Consider the following 21,121-nt stretch of genomic DNA (forward strand, 5'->3'; position numbering starts at 1 on the left):
CCTAATGGCTGGTGCCCTCAGTGACTGCCTAGTTCGCCTATTGTGATGCGCCGGCCCTGAAAAGATTACAGAGGAGGAAGAGAAAAAGAAAGGACAGGAGAGGACTGGGAAACGAAATGAAGGGCATGGAAGGGAGAGGGAGCAGAGGAAAAGAGCAAGAGGTTAAGGACAGAAGAGCACAGGCAGGAAACTTGTGGCCCTGCACAGAGGAGGGAGAAAAAGGAGTAGAAGCAGAGCTGAGGAAACTAAAAAGCTACTGAAGGGAGGGGGAGAGATTATGGAAAGGGAAAGATAAATCTAGGAGAGAAGAAGCAGGGCATGTTTTCTGGGGCACACGAGAGTGTCAGAAATTGATATATTTATTTATTTGCACCATTACAGGCCTTCTCTGAAAAGCAGCCAGCAATCAACAGTATAAAAAGAAACACAAACAAATATAATACACAAATAGCTGCTCTTTACAGCAAAATGGGAAGGAAAACAAATGTATTGGTACTGATAGGACTGATGCCCCTTTCTCGTAAGTAGATGTGTCTATGGTACACTGATGCATTTCAGAAGACTGGAAGTGAATTTTGCACTCCCCTCTTTTCTGACACTAATCTCAGGATGAACAAGATCCGAAAGTTCCCATGGGCTATGTCCCCAGCAGTGTTTCTTCAGCAGATAATGTAAATCCAGCTGTGGAACACGGTTCCTCAACCGCTTACCACTCCTCTCTTTCCTCAAAGCTCAGGATCCCCAAAGCCTTCAATGCACCCCAAAGTGTACCCGACAAGACTGCAGTACACAGCAGGCAGTGAACACACCGCTCTCCTGGGCTGCAGCAGCACGGGATCATGGCACACACGAAGGCATGAAAACCTGATCTCTTGGGCAGCAGCACAGGATCTCGCTAGACACACAGGGCCATGGAATCTCAATCTTCTGGGCATCAGTAATGCTGTCCTGGGCAGCAGACACCTTCCAGCTTGCAGAGGCCACCGCTCCGAGTTTCCTGGCTCCCTACCTGTTACTACAAATGCAAGTTCTTATGTTTTGTACATGAATTGTGAACAAACATACAGGCCGATTCAGTAAAGTCCGCGGGAGGGCGGACGAACCGGCCACTCGCCGATGTGCGCGATTCAGTAATCAAATTAGATGGTGCGGTAGAAACAGGCAAAAGGAGGCGCTAGGGACACTATCGCGTCCATAGCACTTCCTTTTAGCCCGGAGCGGCGGCTGTCAGCGGGTTTGACAGCCGATGCTCAATTTTGCTGGCGTCGGTTCTCGAGCCCTCTGACAGCCACGGGCTTGGAAACCGGACGCCGCCGGCCCATTTAAAAATTTTTTTTTCTTTTAACTTTTTTTTACCCTTCGGGACCTCCGACTTAATATTGCCATGATATTAAGTCGGAGGGTGTACAGAAAAGCAGTTTTTACTGCTTTTCTGTGCACTTTCCCGGTGCCGGCAGAAACTAGCGCCTACCTTTTGGGTAGGCGCTAATTTCTGAAAGTAAAATGTGCGGCTTGGCTGCACATTTTACTTTCTGTATCCCGCGCGCATACCTAATAGCACCCTCAACATGCATTTGCATGTTGAGGGTGCTATTAGGTGCCGCGGGTTGGACGCGCGTTTTCCGCCCCTTACTGAATAAGGGGTAATGGAAAACGTGCGTCCAAGAGCAGGCTAACAGTGCGCTCCGTTGGCGCACACTGTACTGTATCGGCCTGATAGTTGGGGGCAGCTCCTGTAGTTTGATTTTCCAGCACTAGAAAATCCGCACTCTGAAGGGAGGCAAATCCTTGCTTGGGATTCATGCTGCGGGAGATCTGTGAGGAAATTCTCTTTGTTCTCTTGAAATTATTTTTATAGCAGAGAAGAGAAACTATTTTCTTCTTCTCTCTCTCTTTTTCAGTTTGATGCCTGGTATTTAAATAATCATAAAAGAAACAGTGGCGGTGTGGCATTAAAGCCTGCAGAGATCTCTCTCCCCAGGAGCTTTCGCTGGCTTCCACCACGACAGCAGCTTCTCCAGCAGAAGCGCCAGCTTGAGGGTGCAAGAAAGCGGTTTCTGTGTCTCCCTCCTCTGGTCTGTCTTTCCTGAGTCCTTTTTTTCCTTGGCTTCCTTTCTACATTTTAATGAAATGAAAGTGGCGCCTCTTTCCTCGCAGTTATTTCTGGTCTTCTAATTTAATAATTTACAAAATGTATAACCCGCTGGTCCACAGATCTCAGCGAGGAACAAGTAAACATGCAGCTCACTCTGCAAAGACATTTTCTGTGGGTCTGTGCCGGGGCTCCGAGGTGAATCAGCAAAACATTTCCTGCAGGGCTCAATCAGAGAAGCTTTCAGGAACTTTAAACGTTCATTCCTCATCTGGAAGGAAAAATAAGAACAAGCAGATCAGACGATTTTTTTTTTTTTTTCATTTAAACTGGATCCTGACTTACTTGAAAACTGTTCTCTTAGTCCTGCTGCTTTAGGAGAAAGTGGGGGACTGCTGTTTCACAGCTGAGCTTGTCCCGCTCATTTGAAATTCTCCATTGGAAAGGAAAACCCAGCAGCCTGGGCCAAGGAGGCTCCGTCTCTTCTTTCATCCCTCTCTCTCTCTCTCTCCTGCCCAACTTGGCCAGGGAGATGGATGCAAGCAGCAGTGGCATGCTCTTTTCTCATCGGACAGCAAAAGCCAAACCACACCAGTCTCCCTTCATCAATATGCTGGATTTGACATTTCCCCAGTAAATGGAGAAAGTCACCGTTAGCCTGAAGGAAGGCCATGCTACAAAGAACAGGTAGGGGTTCTGGAACCAGCGGCAGTCTGTCTGTCTTTCTGACTCCAGAGTTCAGAATTAATGAGTTATGGTTTGCCCAGGAAAACATAATGTGTAAATTAAGAATTTAATGATGTGTAAGATTAAAAGCTGTGCAGGGCTGCATCTATTTAAGGCTGCCATCTTGTGTTGAAAGAAGAATTATTAGGTACCTAAGACAATGTTGTCTGATTCTCTGCCACTAAAGAGCTTGCAGTACACAGTGGGCTTCTGGCTAACAAGTTGTTTGGACTGTATCTACTGCAAACATCCCACTCCTTGTATCTTCCACCACTTGCGAGATAATGAGGGACCACATGACTGAGAAGATGCTGGAGATCACAGGAAGCTCACAGGCTTTCAGCCTTTCTCCCATTCCTTTTAGGTAGAGAAAGTGTCTCTTCTTACTGACTCCAGCCTCTCACAAGGTTGGCCAGTGAGCAGAACTCTTTAGCCAGAAACAGCAGGATTATCTAGATTCCTTATAATACTAACTTGCCTGTTTCTTACCTCTATTGTTTCCTCTTTTTATCTTATTCCTGGGTCTTCTTTATTTTTGGATTGTCATTCCTTACACATAAAATTAGTGATGTGCACCTTTTTCTAGCCATGTTCCTCATTTCTTCAGTCTCCTTGCCTGACTGTACTTTTCAGCTGTTCATGCTGTATCTCTGATGTACATGCACCTGTGAGATGTCTGCATGAGCCTCTGCTTAGAATCAGTGCAGCAACAGCGCCATTTACTTTGATTCATAATTCTGAGGTTTTTTTGGGTTTAAAACACTTGTATTAGAAAATAAAAGAACAACTATAATAATGACAATTAAAATACAGAATATGAAATTCTTTGTGCAGCAATACAACACAATAGTTACAGCTGAATTGTAGAATTATATTTTCTTCGTACTGTATATTGTGCCAAAATGAGGTTGATGCACTGCAATTGCAGTAGTCTTATAAAATACACCCCCCCTCCCCCCAACCCAGACCTTTAAAACATCTATGTCAGGAAAGAATTCTATATATCAAACATATTAGAAGTGTAACTCAGTGTCTTAGAAATATTAAGTTAAATTCTTTATTCCTCTCAGCAAGGACAAATGGTAACTTGAAATAGTTCCTTGAAATCTTTCTCTTGTTAGTTACAGAGGAATACAAATGCCAAATGTTCTTTTTGAAAGCCAACAGAAGGGCCATTAACAGTTCCTTGGGATGGTTATTACTTTCTTTTGAAGTCAGAAGGGAGGTTCCTTTGGCTGAAAGCCAGTACTATATTATTTTCCATACTACACTGACACCAAGTGGACATTACTGGAAAGAAGAGATATTAGAATTTATTATAATTTACTTTTCTTAGACACACTATGGGACACTTTTATATTTGAAGTGATAAATTATATATCTTTGCATTAGAGCTTGGGAGGGCAATATCTGACTAAAGCTAATGAGAGGCAAGGGATGAATATTAATGAACCTTTTTAATTAAGTATAAAAGGTAAGGCTGCTTTTGTTTAAGGAGAGACAGAGAGGGAGAAATACAGTTATGAGGTGAGACCTTAATTGCAGCCTCCAGCTGGCTGCTTATAATAAAGGAAAAAGCAGTTTCTAGTAGTTGGGAGTTTTCTGGTAGTTAATTATCTTGAAGAAAATTACTTAGCCAGTAGTACTGAGAAAGTTGTTTTGTTATTTTCTAGCAAGGGCAAGTAATGCAGTTTCAGATATTTCCTGATTTTGTTTCATTTTAAGATAGATGAACAATGTTAAGAGTTGCTCGTGTTAAAGGCCATATATGTGACTATGTGGGTTGAGTGCAAGCAGTTTGTTTTTCAAAATGGCTCAATTACGTATGATATATACGTGCACAAGCAACCCAACGTGTGGAAAAAAAAGGGCCGGAGTTAAGGCATGTCAGAGGTGTTCTGGGGTGGGGGCCAACATTTACACAAGTAAATACGGATTTTAAATTTATTTATTTATTTATTTATTTATTTATTTATTTAACAGCTTTTAATATACTGGTGTTCGTGCGGGCACATCACGCCGGTTTACAATAAAACTTGACAAAGGAGGAAAGTTACAAAAAACAGGGAGCGGGTGAGGGAGCAGGTGAGAAAAGGGGCGGGAGTGGGGGGGATAGATAGAGGAGGAAGGGATAGCAGCTAAGAAAGTAGAGTAGAGTATTCCATGCCCACAGCACATGTTGGGCTATTATTCGTGCTTATTTACTTTAGCTCTTGATGAGGTGTAAGTCTGAAGAAAGCTCATTTTAAGCCTAAAATGAATGGGCGAGGGGTCTTGGTAAACTGGGGGGAGTACAGGCTGAAGAACCAGAGTGGTTTGGATGACCTAGAGACAGACTGGGCCAACAAGTGGATTAATTGGTCAAACTGGCTATTTCCTTCATGTATGCATGTTTTAAAATCTGTTTAGCTGTGTAAGTTAAAACTGAGGAACTCCTAAGGAAGATACGCGATTAAAGTTTACTTGTATAACCGCTTAAAATTAGGTGCACACATGCGCGTGCTAGGTGTATTTCACATAATAAGTGTGCAATTGCTTGGACGATTTAAAATTCATGTGTATGTGCACTTGTGTGTGTACGCCCATATGTGGGCACATGCTTGCACTTTTTAAAGTTACCGTCCCTTAGTATTAGTCTAATTATATGAGAAGGAATTTTGAAAAGATTTACTTTATTCAGAATAGGGAGGGAATTTGTATTCTTTATTGTGAAGTGCATCATTGTGGATTCCCCAAGCCTCAACAATTGCTTCACCAACCATCTGGATTGTAGAGAAGTTCATTTAAAGTATTCAACAATCACGTGAGAAAAAACTGACAATTTACGCTAATATTCTGGCTAGAATTTATGGAAATTGTGAAAACTCTTTTTTTTTTTTAATTTGCTTGAAAGAACTGAACAGAGATATATGGTATATATATATATATATATATATATATATATATATATATATATATATATATATATATATGGTGTGGTTAGTGGGTTTCTGTTGTAATCTACAAAGAGCTAACTTTCCAATGCTAATCAATTCTTCTTTTAATATAATGCCATGTGCTTTTGTTTCCTATAGAGTATAAGGAACTAAATGTGTTATGTACATGTGCATGCACTGATTTTGCTTATATACTTGCAAAAGTAATATTGCGTGTTTATTTTCTTTTATAGTAGGATGTTTTTGCTTTCTGCTTCAGCCCTGGGAGAATCTTTAGTTGTGTGGGCCTGCTACACATGCTTATTTTAGATCACACAGCTGAGAGTTGGAGTTATTTATGTGGCCCCTCCCATAGACAGGAGTTTACAGGAGGAAACATAATACACATATAGAGGAGAGAATAATGAAGGACTTTAAACATTTTAAATACCAATATATCCTTAAAAATGAATTAGGAGAACAAAATAGCATCATGTTATCAGTTTATTTCTGGCTGCCAGTTTTCTCCTCTGGGCTTCAGTTTCCACTGGAACAGTCTCTATTGGGCTGCAGTGCCCAAAAAAACCTTCATTCACAGCTACTTGAGCTTCTCCACATTTAATAGTCCTTTCCTTCTTCCTCCTTTCTAGCCCAGCCAACACAGTGACAAGCCTTAGTCCAGGGGGGCCACAGGCTGCAGCTTCTTTCTAGAATCCAACACGTGTACCACACTGAATCTGGCCACTAGGGGGCGCTGTGAGATGACCTGGACTCCTTCCTACCCAGGGACTGTGAACGTTGCCCTCCATGGCATCCTAGACCTTGAACCCAGGTTTGCTACTTGGCAGCACTGCCACTGAGCTACCAGGCTGACTGTTACTGATTGTTTTAACTGCCATGTGAATTAAGTTAATAAAAAAAAAAAGCACTTTGAAACCTTCACTGAAGGGATAAAAATGTACATGTGTTTGTAGTGGAGTAGCCTATTGGTTAGGCTGCGAACCAGGGAAGCCACGGTCCAAATCCTGCTGCTGCTCCTTGGAGCAAGTCACGTCTCCCTCCACTGCCTCAGGTACACATTTAGGGGGTCATTTACTAAACTGCGTTATTGCTTTAGTGCACGGAAAACAGTGTTTACCGTGTGTTATCTCCCCCTCTGAAAAAACCTGCCACAAGGTGGGTATTATAATGAGCTGATCTGCATGCACATTAGCTCATTAACAGCTGATGCTATGCAAATCAGTTAATGTGGCTGGCCTCATAATTTGCAAGCTGTGTTATTTGACTGAAAGCTAAACATAAAGAGGTGTAGCTAACTTTCCCTGGGAGCATCAAGACATTAATGCATGTCCCTGGGACATATTTATTTAATTTATATTCTGCTTTTTGGCACTTCAAAGTGGATTACATTCAGGTATTGTAGGTATTTCTCTGTCCCCAGAGGGCTCACAATCTAAGTTTTTGTACCTGAGGCAATAGCGAGTGAAGTGACTTGTTCCTAGGTCACCAAGGAGCAGCAGTGGGATTTGAACCCTGGTTTGTAGCCTGCTGCTCTAACCACTAAGCTACTCCTCCACTCCTTAAAGGGCCAGAGTGGCTAGCATCTTCCTCCCCTCTACTTTCCTTGAGACAGCCAAAGTAGAAGAAGTAATGTAAAAAAGATACAAAATTGCAGCCCCCCTATGAGAAAAGTTTCCTCCCCCCACCCAGTTATCCCACCTTAGTGCTTACCACAAGTCCCTGGTGGTGCAGTGGAGCCTGGAGTAGCCCCAGGTGTTCTGGGCCCTGCATTGCCATTTACAAAATGCCGCGGATTGACCGCATAGACGCTTTTGCCCCATCATGTAATGGAGGGTCTTCAAGGGAACCCCAGAATTTTTAATTCTACAGGGGGGTGGAGGAGGGAGTATGCTCAGATCGCTCAGGTCCTTTAAAAGATGGTGGTTCTGGGATACGCAGCAGCCACTGAGCAGTGATTTTTTTGGGTCACCTAAACTCAGGCCCAGCGCCACCAGGAGTGCAAAACCATGCAATTGCACGGGGCAGCACACCCGGTGGGGCAGCATCAGGAGCAGGGAGAGGCCAGTCTTGCCATTGGAGGACCCGATTCTACCGGCGGCGGAAGATTTTCGCTTTTTCTGCCACTGGTGGACAGTTCGTACCGGGGGGAGCAGGAGGGCGTGATCAGCAGGGCCGTGGTGCAGCTCATTCCACCACGGCCAGGATAAACATTCACGTCTAGGTGAATACAATCTCTCAACTCACTCTCTCACACACACACACACACACACACACACTACAGGGCCTCAGCCTCTCTCTCACCTCTTGGCCTCCTTTTGGCTCCGCCCTGCTACACTCGCTACTGCTCCTCTGCACGCAGCCATTGCCCTCCTCCTTCCTGCCTGTGCGGCCCCAGAAGAAAAACGTTGTTGGAGCCGCATGGGCAGGAAGGGAGCTGGGCGTTTTTTTGGTGGTCCTGGGACAGAGAATGAATGAACGGTGGTGGTGGTGGTGGGGGGGGGGGGGGGCAGCACAGTAATTGTTCGCACAGGGCAGCAAAAAAGCTGGCACCGGCCCTGCCTAAACCTCAGGATACCACTGGATTCACTATCTTGCAGTGTTTTCCCCTCAATACCACGCTCAGGGGTAAATTTTAAGAGCTTGGCGTGCGCCAAAGCCGTATCTCTCGGGCTGGTGCACGCCATGTGGATTTTTAAAAATGTGTGAGTACGTGCGTATCTACTAGTACACACACAAAACGTTTTTGGGGAAAAAAGGGGCAAGGTGTGGGCATGGGCATTCCTGGATTTTAGCATTAAAACAGCCTGTAACTATTTACGCACACAAACATGCGCTGGGGTCCCTATCTGCATATCTTTACTTCTGCTGTAGATGGCATGAAACTAGTATAATAAAAAAACGAGGTTAGTTAGAGAGGATTGAAGGGTTGGGGGGTAAAAGGGTAAAAGGGAGGCAGGTTAATTAGAGGGGTTAGGGAGTCCTATCCTTTACCTGGTCAAACTGGGAGCAGACTGGGGAAACTGGTAATTGCGTCGGCATGCGCATGTAATAAAATTCTCCCACTTATGCGGTAGAGCTGGCATTTGCTCGCACATGCGCACGCCCATATAAAATTGCGCGTACATGTACGAACATACCTCCGATTTTATACCATGTCTGCATATATGCGCATATGTTATAAAATGGCCGCGTCCATTTATACGAGCCAGCATACACACGTACATATACGCCCGAGTGGCTGTTTGTAAATTACCGTTCCTGTAAATAGATCCCTTAAGATCAGGGGTGGTTACCTCCGGTCCTCAAGAGCCACAAAGAGACCTGGCTTTCAGGATATGCACAATGAATATGCATGAGATAGATTTACATACAATGGACAGTGCATGCAAATCTATATCATGCATATTCATTGTGGATATTCTGAAAACCTGGCCTGTTTGTAGTTCTTGAGGACTGGAGTTGGCCACCCCTGCCTTTGATTGTAAGCCCTCTGGGGACAGGGAAATACCTAACTGTACCTGAATGTAAGTAACCTTGTGCTACCAATCTAAAAAAAAAAAAAATCGAAAGAAATAAAACGAAATATAATTATACTCCAAGATACCTCCAGTAGTTCCAAGGACATCCAAGGACAATTCAAGTAGTGAGCATGCTGCTGTCCAAGATCATAAAATGGGCTTCCTTTCTCCATTAGTGGGTCCAGGACATTGTCAACTCGAGTGGGTTTCTGCAGCGGTGCTGGGACTTCGGCTGAAAAGCAGTAAGGATGCAGCAGCTCTTACTGCCTGCCCACACCAGAGCAGGAATAACCTCTGAATGTGCCAGTGCCGCTAACAAAGAAAGCAGCTCCTCTGAAGTGTGTCTCCTCAACTGTGAAATAAACACTGCCTCACGCAGACAGAGAAGCCAAGTTCCTCAAGGTTTACATAGAACAAATTCATGTTCTGTTCTCTTCATTACAGCAAAAACAGTGGGAATTGCAAAAACTCACGTTTCCATTCTAATTCCATGGTTTCCAAGACAGGCAGCAGAGGCTGAGAGACTTCACCTAAGATCTAAAGAAAAAGCAGATATGAAACAAAAAATACAAGAAATGCCATACTGGATCAGACCAGCATCCTGTCTCCAACAGTGGCCAATCTGGGTCACAAGTACCTGGCAGGATCCCAAACAGACCCAGTCCTTCATGCTCATAACCAGGGATCAGCAGTGGCTTAGGATAATAATGGATTACAGACTCCAGGAACTTTGCAGATGCTTTTTGAACCCAGCTATGCTAATTAATTTCACCATATCCTACTGGCAACAAATTCCATAGCTTAAATGTGCGATATGTTTTAAATGTGCTACCTATTAGCTTCATGGAGTATCCCCTAGTCCTAGAAATATTGGAAAGGGTTAAAAACCATTCCTTATTTTTCCATCCCACCCTTCTATAGATCTCTATATTATATCTTCTGTCAGCTGAATAGCCCTAACCTCTTTAGCCTTTCTTCACAGGTTTACTGTTTCATCCCCTTTATCATGTCGGTTGCCCTTCTCTGTATCTTTTCTAATTCTGCTATTTTTTTTGAGATGGGGGCAACCAGAACTGCACGCAATACTCAAGATGAGGTTGCACCATGGAGCTATACAAAGCCATTAGGATATCTCCCATTTTATTTTCTCTTCCTCTCTTTATAATGCCTAACATTCTACTTGCCTTTTTGATCACTGTGACGCCCAAGGTCATTTCCCTGGATGGTGATGCCTTATATTCTTCTCTACAAACATCACTTTACATTTGTCCACTTTGTGCTTGTCCACATAAAATTTACTATGCCCCCGGTCTTTTCCAGTTCCTCACAAATCGGCTTATGATTTGACTACTTTGAATAATTGCGTGCCATTTGCAAATTTGATAATCGATCCCTTTTTCAGATCATTTACAAATATAGTAAAAAGTGTCAGGGTTGATGGGATTCAAACCCATAACATTGGGACTTCTAGGGTATGAACTTGCTACACAGCTGTGAAGGGGCACTGGGTTGTCTTCTAATAAATTCGACTTGTTTCTTCAGGAAGTCAGACAAGCCCCTGAAATCTTCTGACTGGACCAGCATTAGGTGTGGCCTTATTGGCACCTGTATGTAAGGACACCTTATGTCTAGCACACCTTTACTGGTCCAATAGTCCAGTTGGTGTCTTCCTTATGGAAGTGCTACCCATTTGAGCTCTGATTTCCTAGCTTTGTTCTTGTCTAGTATCATGATCCTGTGTTCCTGCATTCCTTCAAGTGTATTCCTGTTCCAACTTTCTAACCTATAAAGCCCTCCTGCATCACAATTCAATCTCCGGTCTCCTGCTCCTTGGTTTACTGTTCCAGCCCCAAGTTTCAACTACTCTCCTGCTTTCTAGTTCCTGTTCCCATCCTGGGACCTCAGCTACTCTTCTAAGATCTTGCTCTATTTCCGGTCCTGGCCTTCAGTCCTGCTCCCAGACAGCTTGCTTCCACTCCAGGGGCCAGCATGGCCATTTGGCTAGGGCCTACAATGTTCAAGGGGCTACTTTTTGTTGGGCAAAATTTTTAAAAAAGCTAAATATATCTATTTCTAACATGTATAAATAAAAAATGTATTCAACTTATTGTACTAACTTTTTTTATGCAAGAGAAGGATTTAGTCATTTTGTAAATATGACGGTTTTATTTTATAGAACAATTTGTTGATGAACACCTCTACGTTGTAACAACCCTGCATGTAACTGTAATGTTTGTCATATGTTTTAGACATTTATTACAATTGTTGACAAAGTTATCACAACATTATTTAGAAGCGATCTTATTTTTAACAATAATAAATTAATAAAGACAATCGTCTTTTTTATTATTATTATTATTATTATTATTATTATTATTAAAAGAATCAGGTAATACTAATTTTTAATTTAGAAATTAAAATATTCTCTTACATAATTTTAAATGGAAAAAGAATTGGTACAGTTTTGGGTGACAATGAAAAAATTTGAAAGTGGTGCGGCAAAAAGAAAACGAGCGAAATTACGGGAAGAAGCAGGCAAAAGGTCGAAATTGATTAAGGGATTTCTGATCAAAAACCAAAAAAAACACACAAGGCTGGGAACGATCAGATTAGTAGAGACAATCAAGTGGTGGTATTATCTTCCACACCAGACAATGACTGTTCCTCACAAGCATTCGATAAAGATATAAATCAAACAATCGAATTGGAACAGCCTTCTTCAGGGGAAAAAAATAATGAAACGGAGGCTGAAAGTTGCTTATTATCACAACGGGACATTGGATTGATTGATAAGAGGAACAAGTTTCACATTGAAAGTTTTCTGAAAGTTCCAGCTTTTGAAATACCAACCAATGTTCCTAATGATAAGGATAATCATTCTTTTCCAGTTAGACTTTTTACAGTGACCCTTAAAAATAGGGAAAAATATACAAGAGATTGGCTGTGTTGGAGTAAAGAAAATATTTCTTTGTATTGTGCTCCTTGGTTTTGTTCAATAAAAGAGAAGTTTCTTCAAATGTAAGCACATTAGCTGAACTTCCAGGTTGGGATATTGCAAAAGGATGGTGAAGATTGGAAGACATTGTACCAAATCATGAAAATTCCAATATAAATAAAGGAAATTATATCACTTGGAAGGAAGCAAAGAAAGCAGTTACATGTAACTCTACGATCAATAATTTTGTTGTTAATCAGCTTAAGGCAGAAAGTGAAAAATGGAAGACGATCCTTTGAATTTTAGATATTATTTTTTTTTTTTTGACTGAAAGAGGACTTGCATTACGTGGATCTTCCGAACGAATAGGAAAGAGTACTAATGGTAACTTTTTGGACCTAGTTGAGCTTTTGAGCAAGTACGATCAGGTACTGAGTGATCATGTTGCACAAGTTCATAATTCACAAGAAAATAACTCCCATCTTCAGGTGCATTATCTCTCTCATCATATTCAAAACGAATTTATTGAAATCTGTGGCTCTTTTGTTCAGAAAAAAATTATAGACGTTAAAGCAGCAAAATATTTTGCTATTTCTGTGGATGGAACATGTGACTATGCTCATCAAGAGCAGCTGTCATTTATCTTGAGATATGTTAAAGTTACAGATACAAGCTTTTCTATTGAAGAATGCTTTATTATGTTTTGTGATTTCCCTAAAAAGACTGGTGAAGAAATTGCTGAAAAAATGTTTGAAGTCCTCGATAGTTTTGAACTTAATTTTGATGACTGTGTAGATCAATCATATGACAATGGTGCCAATGTGGCTGGCATGTACAATGGTGTTCAAGCTAAATTGAAAGAAAGAAATAAGAATTGCTTGTTTTCAAGCTGTGCAAACCATACGTTAAATTTAGTCGGAGCGGATAGTGTTGGGGCATGTAAAGAAGCGATTACATTTTTTGGAACGATTAAAAAAATGTATAATATCTTCAGTTCTAGTTCACAAAGATGGGAAATACTGAAAAAACATGTTCCTGTATCCCTCCATCAAATGTCCAAAACGAGGTGGTCAGCCAGGATAGATTGTGTTCGACCTATTGCTCGACATTTGGAAAGTATTAGAAATGCTGTAAAAGAGGTGAGCAAGCTTACAAACTTAGCAGAATGTAAGGCTGACCTTGGTGGTATTGAAAAGTATCTGAATAGTTTTGAATGTGTTTTAATGGATTAAAGTGCTAACAATGATACATGAGGTAAATCTACTATTGGAATGTCGTGATGCAACATTGGACGCAGAAAGAGACAATATCAATCAATTACAAGAAGATCTTCTGAAGTTAGAGACAAGTGGGATGAAATACTTCAAGAAGCCCGAACATTGTCAAGTAAAATAGGTATATTGACTTAACTTTAATTTGCACCTTGGTTCCACATACTCAACTCAAGAACATGCAGAAAATAACTTCATGGTGAATGTCTTCCATCACATAATAGACTTTGCACTTAATGGGCTTAAGCGTTGATTTTCTGCAGTTAAAGAAATATGCAACCATTTTGATTTCTTTTGGGACTTTAAGAACTTGAGTGAAGACAAATTATTTCATAAAGTTAACAGATTTGTGAGTCAATATGCGAATCAAGTTTCAGTTGAACTCCTCGATGAAATAGCTTTGCTTAAGAGAGTGTTTGACGTAAATTTTAAAATTGATATGTCACAAAAAAAAATTTATGGTCAAATATTGAGTTTGACGTTATCTAATATTTTTCTGAATGTACTTATTGCACTGAGAATTTTCTTGACACTTCCAGTAATGGTGGCATCAAATGAAAGAAGCTTTAGTGTCCTAAAATTAATTAAATCCTATTTGCGATCAACAATGGGTCAAGAACGACTAAATGGATTGGCTACATTGAATATGAATAGTGATATAGCAAAGTTACTTGACTTTTCAATTGTAATTGAAGAATTTGCTAACAAGAAAGCTTGTAAAGCCTTCTTAAATAAATAAAAGTTATTTGGGAAATTTAGAAAATGATTTATCTTAAGATTCACATCAGAACCTTACATAGGGGCCTACTTTTCTTAGCTGGCACGGGCTTAATTCCTGCTCTCTCCGGCCCTGCTTGCCTCCCAGGTACAACCCTGCCAAGAAACTATACCTTGCCTTGTCTCCAGCAGAGCCATCCGTGACAAAAAGTACCAGTCCCAATAAAGATCCTGGGGTCACTCCACTATTTATCATAATGCATCTGTATCGCTCCATGGTGAGACCGCACCTTGAATACTGTGTACAATTCTGGTCGCCGCATCTCAAAAAAGATATAATTGCAATGGAGAAGGTACAGAGAAGGGCTACCAAAATGATAAGGGGAATGGAACAACTCCCCTATGAGGAAAGACTAAAGAGGTTAGGACTTTTCAGCTTGGAGAAGAGACGACTGAGGGGGGGGATATGATAGAGGTGTTTAAAATCATGAGAGGTCTAGAACGGGTAGATGGGAATCGGTTATTTACACTTTCGGATAGTAGAAAGACTAGGGGGCACTCCATGAAGTTAGCATGTGGCACATTTAAAACTAATCGGAGAAAGTTCTTTTTCACTCAACGCACAATAAAGCTCTGGAATTTGTTGTCAGAGGATGTGGTTAGTTCAGTTAGTGTAGCTGGGCTCAAAAAAGGTTTGGATAAGTTCTTGGAGGAGAAGTCCATTAATGGCTATTAACCAAGTTTACTTAGGGAATAGCCACTGCTATTAATTGCATCAGTAGCATGGGGATCTTCTTAGTGTTTGGGTAATTACCAGGTTCTTATTTATTTATTTTTATTTTAATTCTTTTATATACTGGAATTCCTGTATGCAATACAAATCAATCTGGTTTACAAGTAACGAAAAGGTTGCCCTGGTCTGGGAGGTTAGACCTGGGTTTTTTTACATAGAACATTGAACATTGAACAATAACAATCAACCATTGAACATTATTACAAGGAACATTGAAAGTAACAATAATATTTAACAAATTTAACAAATAACAAATAACCTTATTCGTGTATTGAATAGTATGTGTGTGTTCACCTTTTTACAAGGAACTTTAGTAGCGACTATGGTCTGCAGTAAACGGTTATATAAAGGTGAATAATGACTGTTAAATAGACATGCTAATAAGCAAGTACGGTATGAAATTAAGTGTCGAGGTGTTAGTGACACCCTGCAATGGTTGGATTTGAAAGTCAGGAGGAGGTGCCTAGTTACACTCTGGGAATTGGAACGCTTGCCTGAAGAGCCAGGTTTTTAACCTTCTTGTGGCCTGGTTTTGGCCTCTGTTGGAAACAGGATGCTGGGCTTGATGGACCCTTGGTCTGACCCAGTATGGCATGTTCTTATGTTCTTTCTTCAATGGGAAAAATGATTATTCAGTTCTACTCTCCGTTTCTTATCTTTTAACCAGTTACCAATTCACAATAGGACATTGTCTCCAATCTTATTACTCTTTAATTTCCTGATGAGCATCTCATGAAGGACTTTGTCAAATGCCTTTGAAAATCCAGGCACATTTATCCACGTTAACAGATTTATAAGACATGACTTTCCTTTGATAAATCCATATTGACTCTGCCCCATTAATCTAGGTCTATCCAGAAGACAAGTAATTTTGTTCTTCAGCATAGCTTCTATCATTTTGCCTGATAGCAACATCATGCTCACTGGTCTGTAGTTTCCCAGATCACCACTGGAATCCTTTAAAAAAAAAATAGATGTTATGTTGGCTAGCCTCCATTCCTCAAGTTCCATAGCTGATTTGAATGAGAAGTTAGAGATTACTGGTACTAAGTCTGCAATTTCATTGTTTAGTTCTTTCAGAACTCTGGGGTGTATACCATCTGGACCCAATGATTTGTTCCTCTTTAGTTTGCTAATTTGCGCTATTACATTTTCCTGGTTCACCATGATTTGCTTCAGTTTCTCTGCATCATCATTCTCAAAAAATATTTCTAGCATAGGTATCCCCCTAATACCCTCCTCAGTAAAGACAAAAGCATAGAATTGATTTAGTTTTTCTGTTATAGCCTTGTCTTCCCTGAGAACCTTTTTTTTATCCCTCTATCACTTAGCAGTCCAACTGACTACCTCACAGGCTTCTTGCTTCGAATGTACTTAAAATGTTTTAATTTTCGGTTTTTGCCTCTCTGCAAGCTTCTTTTCAAATTCTCTTTTGACCTGTCTTATTAATGCTTTACATCTAACTTGCCAGGTACTTGTAACCTGGATTAGCCACTGTTGGAAACAGGATGCTGGACTTGATGGACCCTTAGTCTGACCCAGTAAGGAAGTTTCTTATGTTATGTTCTTATGCTCTTTCCTATTTTCTTCATTTGGATTCACTTTCCATTTTTTTAAAATGCCCTTTTGGCTTTAATAGCCTCTTTCACCTCACCACTTAACCTTGCTGAAAGTCATTTGGTCTTCATTCTACCTTTTCCAAAAAGTGGAAAACATCTTGTCTGGGCTTCCAAGATGGTGTTTTTAAACCGTATCCATGTCCCATGTAAAAACTTTTAACCTTTGCAACAGCTCCTTTTTGTTTTTTTCTAACTAATTTTCTCATTTTCTCATGGTTTCCTTGTTTAAAGTTAAATGCTACTGCAGTAGTTTTCTTTAAAATGTCTTCCCTTCAGTAATTGTTATATTTGATTTCATTATGATCATTATTACCAAATGGCCCCATCACTATTACCTCTCACACCAGATCCTGTATCATAGTGAGGATCAGATGTAGACCATTTTCCCCTCTCAGTTGTAAGATGAAGCAGATACAACTGCAAGATGTCTTGCGCATTTTTCAGATCTGGATTTTGGATTTTGTTACTCGCTTTTGCAAATCTGAGCTCAAAGTAAGTTACAATTCAGGTACAGTAGGTAGGTCCCTGCTCAAGAGGGCTTACAATCTCAGTTGGTACCTGAGGCAATGAAGGATGAAGTGACTTGCCCAAGGTCACAAGCAGCATCAGTGGAAGGAGCAGAAAATAAAATCAGGGCCATTTTAAAATGGAACAAACTTAATTCTGGAATGAAATACAGCCTCAAAATCCCATCCTGCCTACTCCCATATACCAGCAGTTACAAATGGGGTTTCTCTCCTCTAGGCATTTATTCTTGGATAGAAGGGGTGGTGGAAGTATTAGGAGGACTAGGTGGCTGCCTAAAGCACCACAGTTTTGGGGGCAGTACGTCAGTGCCAGGACCATGATGATTGTGCATTCAATGTTTTTTCCACCCATGTGGGAACGGGAGAGGAAGAAGTTAAGTTGTGTGGGCTGCAACATTGGCCTGCACAGCTGGAAGAAAGGAATAGGCGATGGGGCAACCTTGGCTCTCACTCAAAGAAAAGAGCAGGAGTAGTGTTGCACAGTCCATGTGTCTGATGAAAGAGGAGTCGTCCTGTTGGCCATGTTGTCCAAAGGTGAAGGCTGCTGCCACTTGTGGTTCCAGAAGAGAGAAGAGTGAGTAAGCATGTTTGTGACAGAGAATATGTATGAGTGAGCATGTGTGTGAGAGGGCGTGTTTGTGAGCGAGAGAGTGTGTGTGAGAATGTGCATGTTAGAGAGTGCGTATATGAGATAGAGAGAGTAGAAAGTTTGAGCACACCTCCTACCCCTCAAATCCAGAACAATCTCAGGGTGACTGGAAATCAAAATTTTTCAGGTATGGAGAGCAGAGGATTTTTTTTTTTTTAATTCTTATTAGTTTGAATTATTGGATGGTATTTGATGTGTCTGCATTTTTAAAAATATTGTATTTGTGTTTGGGAAAATTAAAAAAATATATTTTAATTATCGGATGTTATTTTCTTAACTGTTCTGAAATATTTATTCTTTTTATTAGTATGATTTTATTATCATTGATGTTTTATATTTCTTGATTTTCCATTGTTTGATGTTTTATGAGGAATGGTGATGTTTCAGTTTTTCCATACAGAGTCTGCCTTCTTGAACTTTGCACTTCAGTTTTTGTCTGCATGTTTCTGTTTATAATTTATGGTTACTTTTTTCTGTAATTAGTGAAAGTCTGTCTGTGTTCTGCATATGTAACCAAGGTGAGGGATTCTGCTACTGTGTAGTTTCTCTGTAGGAATCTATAGGAGCCTGACAATCCTTGTGACCTTGGGGAAGTCACTTCGCTCTCCATTGCCTCAGGCAGAAACTTAGGGGTATATTTACTGCTTTAACTTTGTAAATCCTGGAGTATTTGTCTCCAGGGGTAAAACACCATCAGGAAAAATACTGCATCAAAGTCTCCCTGCCCTGCAGTGGGTGATGGCAGCCCCATAGCCTGGGGCTGTCTTCTTCTTTAAGGGCCTGAGAAGTTCGAGGAATTCCCCCAGCCTCCTCGTGAGGTGAAAAGTTTTATCAAGGTATGGATTCCGGGAGTAGGGGGTTTATGGCTAAGGTCAAAGCTCTCTACTCTGTCCTTATCCTCCTTGATGTATCTGCTGCTTTTGACACCGTTGATCGCCACCTACTCCTTGATACTCTATTCTTGCTTGGATTTTGGGACACTCTGTCCTGTCTTGGTTCTCTTCTTACCTCTCCCATTGCACTTTTAATATTTCCTCTGGTGGTTCCTCCTCTACTGCCATTCCACTATCAACTAGTGTGCCTCAGGGTTCTGTCCTGGTCCCTCTTCTCTATTCACTATATACTAATTCTCTTGGTGCTCTGATTTCCTCTCATGGCTTCAATACCATCTTTATGCTGATGATTCCTAGATTTACCTCTCTACACCAGAAATTTTATCAGAAATCCAGTACCGGATCTCGGCCTGCTTGCCTGATATTACTGCTTGTATATCCCACCGCCACCACCACCACCTTAAACTCAACGTGGCCAAGACACAGCTCCTTATCTTTCCCCCCAAGCCCAGTCCCCCTCTTCCTCCTTTCTCTATTTCTGTGGATTACATGGTATTCCTCCCGGTCCCCTCAGTCTGAAACCTAGGAGTCATCTTCAAATCCTCTCTCTCCTTCTCTACTTATATCCAAAACACTATTAAAACATGCTATTTCTTTCTCTATAAAATTGACAAAATCCATCTGTTCCTTTCTCAATACACTACGAGAACCCTTATCCATTCTCACATCTCCTCCCGCTTAGACTATTGCAACCTGCTCCTGACAGGTCTCCGGGCAAGCCATCTCTCTCCACTGCAATCTGTCCTAAATTCAGCTGCGCGACTTATCTTTCAGCAAAGTCTCTATGCTCACATAACCCCTCTTCTGAAGTCACTGCATTGGCTCGCTATTCACTCCCTTATACAGTTCAAGCTTCTCTTTCTCACCTATAAATGCCATCACTCTGCAGCACCTCTCTTATCTCTCTCTACACCCCTCTTCATGCACTCCGCTCATAGGATAAGTCACTCTTTTCTGTGCCCTTCTCCTCTACCACCAATTCCCGACTCCATGCTTTCCAACTGCCTGTGCCGTGTGCTTGGAATAGTCTTCCTGAACTGGAGCATCATGCTCTCTCTTGCTGTGTTTAAATCCCATCTAAAGACTCTCCTTTTTGAGGCTGCTTTTAAATCTTAGGCCTGATTGTCTGATTTCAGCTTCATTAACTAAATTTCTTTTCTTCTCTTTTTTTTTTAACCATCAACTTGCTTTATGAAATTCCTCAAGTCTCTTGTCCTGTATGTTAGTTTTATTAGTTTGTAAGCTCTATTGAGCAGGGACTGTCTTTTTTCTGTTACGCTTGCCACCCGCTGCAGCCCCGCGGTGCAGCTCTCTCACCTCTCTACACAAGCTTCAGGCCCCAGCTCATTGCCGCTGGTGGCGGTGGGACGCCAGTCTCGACCTCTGACTTCCACCAGCTCCTCTGGCCCTGCTCCGCTTCCCAGGACCTCCAGCTAGGATGCCTTCATCCGTCGGGCCTCTCAGCGGGGTTCGCGGAGAGACGCCGCTGGCAGCACTGCACACCTCCCTAGGCGCGCGCGCACCAGTGAAACCTTTGAAGGACCCGCGGCCGGAACCTGGCCGCAGACCCGGATGTTGACGTCAGTTCCCTCAACATATAAAAGCTCAGGCAGCGCTCCTCAGCGTTGCCTTTGCAACAGTTCGCTTTGGTCTCCTGTTTCGATTTCCGAGTTCTAGTTGCCCTGTGCTTGTCTGTTCCTTTGATTCCTGGTTCCTGTTCCTTGTGTTCGTCTCGTCTGTCTACTGGATCGACTACCTGGTTCTGACCTCCACTACGCCTGACTTCGCCTACCTTCTCCGTGCCTTGACCACTGCTACGTCTGACCACGCCTGTCTTCCCCGTGCCTTGACCATTACTACGTCTGACCACACCTGCCTTCCCCGTGCCTTGATCATTGCTACGTATGACCATGCCTGCCTTCTCCATGCCTTGATCATTGCTACGTACGACTTCGCCTCAGACATTCTGGAGTCCAGAGTTCCACGTTGCTTGCTACACCTTCCAAGTGCCGCCAGCTTCCATTCAAGCTTGACAGTGACACCTCTGTCCCTATCCTCTGGACACGGACTATTAAGGCTTCGCCTTCCTTTGCTCAGGCACCTTCAGTTCCTTCTTGTCCCTTGGTGCTTGAGTTTCTGTTCCACATCCTATCTAGGATAGGACCACGCCACCTGCTGGCTGCTGTCTCTGGGCTGAACCATCTCCTACATGTACTCAACCTTGAGGCCTACCTAGGTTCTGCTGGCCCCGGCACCCGAAGGCTCAACCCGAGGGGAACGTGGGCTGGTATAGGTGAAGCTCCAGTGGCCTCCAACTTCAGCCCACTCCGACTGCTGACGGTGGGGACCCGTGGGCCCTCGCCTATTGGTTGCGTCAATCCCACCTCAGCCCAAGGATCCACCTCCTACACAACAAGTTGCAAAGGCCATGGATTCGGTTGAGCC

At 42.0% G+C, this 21,121-nt stretch overlaps 1 long non-coding RNA gene across 1 annotated transcript in view; it reads right to left on the reverse strand.

The window, feature by feature from the left end:
- Positions 1–1,598: 1,598 nt before the first annotated feature.
- The window catches only part of LOC115092367, a 47,584-nt gene continuing 28,061 nt past the window's right edge, over positions 1,599–21,121 (reverse strand). Inside the window, exons 2-3 of the long non-coding RNA XR_003856997.1 lie at positions 9,359–9,809; positions 1,599–2,363 (exon numbers count right to left, since the gene is read on the reverse strand). This is a non-coding gene — a long non-coding RNA (uncharacterized LOC115092367). The remainder of the gene's footprint in view (positions 2,364–9,358; positions 9,810–21,121) is intronic.

This window comes from Rhinatrema bivittatum, chromosome 5 (assembly GCF_901001135.1).
Source record: "Rhinatrema bivittatum chromosome 5, aRhiBiv1.1, whole genome shotgun sequence".
Classification (NCBI taxonomy): domain Eukaryota; kingdom Metazoa; phylum Chordata; class Amphibia; order Gymnophiona; family Rhinatrematidae; genus Rhinatrema; species Rhinatrema bivittatum.